Source organism: Kogia breviceps, chromosome 4 (genome assembly GCF_026419965.1).
Source record: "Kogia breviceps isolate mKogBre1 chromosome 4, mKogBre1 haplotype 1, whole genome shotgun sequence".
Taxonomy (NCBI): Eukaryota; Metazoa; Chordata; class Mammalia; order Artiodactyla; family Physeteridae; genus Kogia; species Kogia breviceps.
In genome coordinates, this window is record NC_081313.1 from 24,211,411 (window position 1) to 24,218,402 (window position 6,992).

The 6,992-nt window shown below is 35.9% G+C and overlaps 1 pseudogene; it reads right to left on the reverse strand.

Annotated features, from left to right (window-relative positions):
- Positions 1-204: 204 nt before the first annotated feature.
- LOC131755651 (large ribosomal subunit protein eL8 pseudogene) lies at positions 205-5,484 on the reverse strand (annotated as a pseudogene).
- Positions 5,485-6,992: the final 1,508 nt, after the last annotated feature.

Here is a 6,992-nt window from a genome sequence, read left to right on the forward strand (position 1 = left end):
GCTCTGCAACAAGAGAAGCCACCGCATGAGAAGCCCACACACCACAACAAAGAGTAGCCCCCGCTTGCCGCAACTAGAGAACGCCCACGGGCAGCAACGAAGACCCAGTGCAGCTGAAAACAAACAAACAAATAAGTTTATAAAAGAAATCAATGGATTCTTTTAACATGTGTAAGCCATACATGTTAATGGAAATACTCTATGCTAGTTTTTTTTTTTTCCCTCGATCAATACTGGCTGAAAGAGAATTTGTATTTTATGTACAGAAAACTCAACAGTATACATTAAGCGCAGTTTGGTGGCCAGTTCCTTGCCTTTTGCCTTTTCCAGCTTGGCAATGCGAGCCACCAATTTCAGACCCAGGACGTTGCCTCCCCCAGTGACAGCGGACCTCATCATATCTGTCACTTTAACTGGTCCTGATAGCTTCCACCTGCTTAGCCAGAGATCCTTTGTCTTCTCAGTCAGCTTGTGTGAAGGTGAGGGTGGTATAGGTCTTGCTGTGGACCAGATGTCCCAGCCTGGCCTTCCCCTTGATAATGCAGTAGGAAATGCCCACTTTAAGACAGGACAGGGAGGAAGATAACCAGCCCAACGGGATCCAAATCATGTGCAGTCACTACCAGTTGAGCCTTCTTGTTCTGCACCAAGGTGGGGACAGTATTAACCCCTGCTCGAAGAACAGGTGGCCTCTTAGTGGGGACATCCTCTTTGCTGGCAGCTTTTTTCTCAGGTGGAGTCAACAATCTCTTGCTTTCTGTCTGATCTGTACTTGTGGGCCAGCTTTCGCAGCTGTGTAGCCGTTTGGCTGTCCAAGGCTTGGTTAACTGGGTGAACTGCTTAACTGCAGGAGGCACTTTCAACTGCTTATAGAGGATAGCGCTTTGCCACTGCAGTTCAATGCAGCTTGGCCACTTCGCAAATAGGTGAAGTGCCTTTTGGGTTGGATGTCCTGCCCAGTGACAAAATTCTTGAGCCTTTCCTCAAACAGGGGATTTACCAACTTCTTGGCCTCCTGCTTCTTCACGACAGCAGGGACGTGGGCTAGCTTCACAACTCTATCAAGTAAATGCCATTATTTTCCACTGTTAACTAAATGAAAACAGCATAAAATCATGTAACTGATATGTAGTGAGACCAGGATTTGGACACAATTTGACAGTCACCAGAGACAATTATTTTAATCGTGAAATATAAATAACCATGTATAGTAAATTTTTTAAAAATCGATTCTTTTACAAACAGTCCACGAAAAGAAATGAGAATACTCAATGTTCTTTTTGAGACACTATGCCTAACACTCATAACATATACTCCTATCACGAAGGAATAATCTCTAGTTATTCATAGACATCTGGAAACTTTGGAAAACCCAAACCAATAGTACAGTTTATAAAAAGAATGAAGGGGAAAAAAGGAGGGAAAGAGGGAGGAAGGGCAGAGCCAAATCATTTTATAGCTTTTAGTCTGGAAAATTCTTACTCATTCTTTTTGACCAAATTAAAATATCTCCTCCCTCAAAAGTTTTCCATCCCCAGTGCATTTTTTGTTCTTGGTTCCCCTGTGCTACCATGATATTTTCTTCAAATTACTGCAGTAGCACAAAACTTCTTACCTAACGTTAGTTATATAATAAACTGTGCTATTTAAATTTATAACACATCAGATAATATGAAATGTAGAATGAATTTTTATGTAGAAAGTGTCATCAACTTACGATTAACTTGAGTTTCTGTTTACTTGCTTGATGAGAGATTTCAGGATGTTACTCAACTAACAACATGGCAATATGATTGAAAAAATATTTATAGAATGGAAAATCAGTTTCCTGTCACAATGAGATACATATGATAAAGATAAATCCAAGTATCAAAAGCATATATGTTGTTTTGTTTACATGCTGCAGTTATGTGTTCATAAAACAATTATATCACAGCAAAAGAGAAAGTAAAAATACTGTTTGTAAGCCAGCTGGTAACCAATCTATCTTCCTCATATTCCTTAGCCCTAAGTAAACCTAATGACATGGAAACCATTTTGCAAGTATCTTGTCATATTTACACAGAACGTTCAAACAAGATGTAATAGCTGCTATTACAGTGTGAAAAGGCTGCTTGAGCAATAGAAATCTTAAATATGTTACTTTGCAAACAGCAATACTAACACAGCAGAGCTCAATAACAACTGATGCCCACTTATACAAGAAGTCATTCAACTGCTGGTAGCTGCTGATGAAATATGATATTGATATATCTCCAAAATATGTGCACTTCTTTCATGAGACCTATTGTAAAGACCTCATCTATATCTTTTGTAGGAAAGATGTTATATTTAATGGGTGTGCAATTAAAGCAGAAACGCAGATGAAAATCCAGATGATTTTGTTTTCTTGATAAACAATTAAATGGCACCATTGACAAATTTATACACCTATGACTGAGTACTCAGGTGAATTTTTAAAGCAGCAAGTGGAGCAAATATAAAAGAAATTTAAAGCAAACGACTGAAAGTGACAGCCTTAACTCTGTTTGGAAACATATTCAGGCGGCCTCTTCTGCAAGCAGTGTATAAAGTTTTAATTTGTCAGATTGCTTAAATGAAACTGCATCTCACCATGGAAGATATCTCCAAATCCATAAGTTAAAGAGAAGATAAGACAACCTCAGACACTCACTATAAAGGAGGAAAGAAAAGAAAAACTTGCTTCTCCCTGACCTCAGCTGAAAGTGAACATCTAATATTTCAAAAGTGCATTACAGTGTCTACAATAGGAATCTGGAAGGTGACAGTGACGAAGTTGCTGTTCTTTGCTATAACATTAAGATTTCAATACTTAACTGTTAAAATGTTTAAAAGTTAAGTTGTGATAATAACAAAAGTTTGTTAAAATTTCCTATTTATTCTTAGAAACAGAATTTTTGTGATAGTCATGTTTGCCCTCACTCAGCTTTGGTCAAGACACAGAATTTGGGCAATAAATCCAAAAGAAATAGAGGGAATAGAAATAAACCAAATGCAACCTTGTCAAAGAATACAACCCCTTATTTTGACAGTTTAGAGAACTGAATTAGCTTTGTAAGAAAAGTTTTACATTTTCTTATGTAACCTGGAGGTTGAACAACTCTTTTTGATGTATCCAAAATGCAAATTTGCTTTGATCACCCATTGCCCCTTTAAAATATACCTAGTGTGGTAATTGCCAGGGTTCTCCTGCCCACTCTTAGATAAAATTTGTTCTAGGGATACTTTAAATTGTTACTCACAGGCACAATTAGTAATTAGAATGTTTAGTCCAAGATATTCATCACCACGAGGAATTCTGATTTAATAGCATACTTTTATGACTTTATATTCACACCAGCCTTTTTCAGGCTGGATGCCTTCAAGATTAAAAATGGTATCGTTGGCTTTTCTATTTATTCATCTAAACTTCTCTCACAAACAACTCCTTCCCTGCCCTCTTTTCCAGACGCTGTTTTCAAGGTAAGGACAGTTCTTACTTTAACCATCATTCAGCTCTAATTTCCTGACATATTTTGCAAGGGTTTCTTTTCTGAGTTCTTCTGACATTCTCTGCAGGCCACCTCTCTCCCCCTTGCCTTTCTCTTGACTTTGTTCTAGGAGGCCCTTTGCCACTCTTTCCTGAGCTCTGAATATGCATCTTCAGCTTCTTGCTGCTTCATTACCTCCCTGACTCCAGGTGGCGTTCTCGGACAGAAGTCAGTATGGCTTGCTCTCTACGCAGTTCACAACAGCTAGCAGAGACCCCTACAGGCATTCATCCATTGTTTGGACGTATCCAGGGAGTGTATGTAGGTCGACCCCAAAATAGTATCACTCTCTAAGTCCTTTTTCTTTTGCAAGAGGTCCAAGGTGAGAGTCAGATCCTAGTCCCCCCTGCCTCCCAAATGAAGGCGTAACGTATTAAGCTTTCTATAGATCCCTGTGAGAGCCTGCACCCCACATGAATGTTTTAGCAGAGAGAGGAAGAAGGGGAGGGAAGGAATATCACATCCTACCTGGAGGAGGGGAGGTAAAGAATATCACATCACATTTTTATTCAAAAATATTTTCCTCCTAAAATCTTCTCCTCCAAAACCCTCTCTCCTTTCTTTCTCTGCACCCCTTATATAGTTGAGGTGAGAGGATTCAAAACACTAAGATCAACTTATTTTAATTATTTTAAATTTTCTTTGTAGATTCTTCAAATGGTGATTCATCTTTGGAATGTCATATCTACTGCACATTAGAGTCAAACTTAAGCTGTTCTACTTAAAGTCTTTATTATATAATAGTGAAATGACACTGGCTTCAGAAGGCATCTTAGATACTTAATTATATCCAGATGCACTTATAAGAAGCATCTGAGCAAGAAAACACGAGGAGATTAAAGGAAGCATGAAAGAATCAGGCCATAGACCAAAAGAGACAATCAGTTTCTGACACTTAGGATCCTGGAATACATCTTCTGTTGAAAGAGAGTGATATTGAAGATATAAAATTGATTCCTGCAGAATTTGTTCACTTATTTGTTCATTTGTTCATTCATTCATCAATTCATAAAAATAAATGTGAATATCTTGAATGTAACAGGCTAAATGCAGTGAGCTGGAATGCTGTGCAAGAATATAAAATATTAGTCATATTTTACAGAACTAGTTGTAATACCTTTCTAATGAGAAGTTCATATAACATCTTCCAAATTTTCTTATAAAAAATTTAAAAAGTGACATTATACGATGTTCAATGTAGGAGCATAAAACATGTTTTCCTTCTTGCCCCCTACCTAATAGTATTGGTTTAATTTCCTTTTAGTATGTTATAATGGGGATTTGAACTGGGCATTTTTATTCTATTAATTATGAGTCCCTCAGATTTTGAAATGAGAAGTCAAGTCAACAGAAATACACCACTCTTGAAAATTAACGGAGCTTTTCCAGATTTAATCTGGTGATCTCAACCATGTTAAACTACTCATACGTTTAATTTTAAAAAAGTCTTTCAGTGATGACAAATTATTTAATCATAAAGTCAATTAAATATACACAAACACGAAACGAGTAAGAAACTATTATACTATTTACACAACTACAAAACCAAAAAAATTACTCAATTTAAAGTACATTAAATATTGAGGAATTAGATAATAAATTGGTGTAATGTAGCAGATAATGTTTTGCTGAAACTAAATCACCTCTTAAAATACAAGAACAATTTTGCCACACGAACATGGGTGTTTTGAATTCCACATACTTATTCTAGTTTTAGGTATGTGAGGATTCCATTCTGGAATCAATTTTAGTGTTATTATTCAAACTACTCTAAAATGACTACACCATGAGGTCCCATGACCTTGGCTTAGCAAGAATATTTTATTTATTTTTTCCTTGGCCTCCATTCTTTTTCATTAACCTGAAACCACTAAAAAGTAAAATGATTCATTGACTTAACAAATCATAAAATAAATCCACTTACTGAATTCATCCTGTAATGTTGCCTATAGTTGTAATTAACTATGTAGCTCTAAGGTAACCGTTGAAATAATGCAGAATATACTACATTGTTTAAACTTAAAGTTGAAGTAAATGCAGACACTTAAATTTTTCTCATGGTAAGCACCAAGAAGGAGGAAAGGGAGGAGGAAGAGTGGGAGAAGAAAAAAGAGAAATTTTCAGGATCTTCAGGAATATATGGTTCCCTGGGAGACACCCATTTAGATCTTGTGTTCCTGTGTAATCTAAAGTACAAAGTTGAAAGTTAGTTTATAAAACAGTATTTAATGTTATATTAGCCTATATAATTAATATATTCCTTTTAAGAGTTTTATTTATTTTTAAATATTTGATATATATACAAAATATCTGTGGCATGCATATACATTTTTGAAGCATAAAAAAGTACCTGAGAACCTACAATTTAAGAACTGCAACTTACTACAAGGAACCCTATCACTCTCCATGTAACACTTTCCTCTTTCAGGATTCCAAATCCTTGATAGCCCCCTTCCCAGTCAAGAGGTAATAACAACCTGAATTTTAAACTTATCATCCTTGGCCTCTTTATTTATATTTTATCATGTTTACAGTTAAACAATATATTGTTTCATTTTACTTATTTTTCACTTTTTAAAATAATAATATAATCCATATAGTACTTTGTGGGTTTTTTTCCCCCTTATTTATTTGTTGCTGGCTCACTTTCATTATTCTACCTTTTTCTCCTCATAGAGTTTCAAATTAATTTATATTCATTTCTTGAAATGTCAACATTGAAGTCCATGAGAGTCTAAATCTGTTGTGGCTTTTTTGTCCCACAGATTCTTGTTCGTGGTGATTGTGTGTGTGTGTGTGTGTGTGTGTGTGTGATATTTGACTGTGGAAACCTGGGCCCTAAACTAATGATGCTTTCTCTCGGAGAGAACTTTCATTTCCTTCTGCTGACATGGGACCATCCCATGGCCATGGTCTTATCTCCTGCTGGGACTGACACAATTAATCCCTCCACCCCACAGAGAACCCTACCATTCCCATAAGCTTAGTACTATTTTTGGCCACTGAGAGTCTTCTAGAGTGTATTGCAAGCCCCCAAATCCATAAGATTTATGTTTTAGCAGAATTTAGGTCTTTCACAGTAAGCTTCCAACAGTATCTAGTCAGGAAAATACTGTTCAAATATTTATGATACTTGTGTAGAAGGAAGTACCATAACTGGTCTGTTCCAATTACACCTGCTTATTTTTTTATCATATATATGTAATAATGGAATTCATTTTTTAAAAAAATCAAGAATTTCCATATAACCAAAGAACAGAGAATAAAGAATCATGGGATTTTAATGAATTGCTTGTTCACACTTAGAGATATTTATTCCAAAATGCATTACAAAAATGTGTATCAATCAAGTGTATATCAATTTAATATAGTCAATATAAATATTCTTCATATTATTGAGTTTCTCTGTGGAGAGCCTTTGTGTGTGTTTATTAGAGGGGA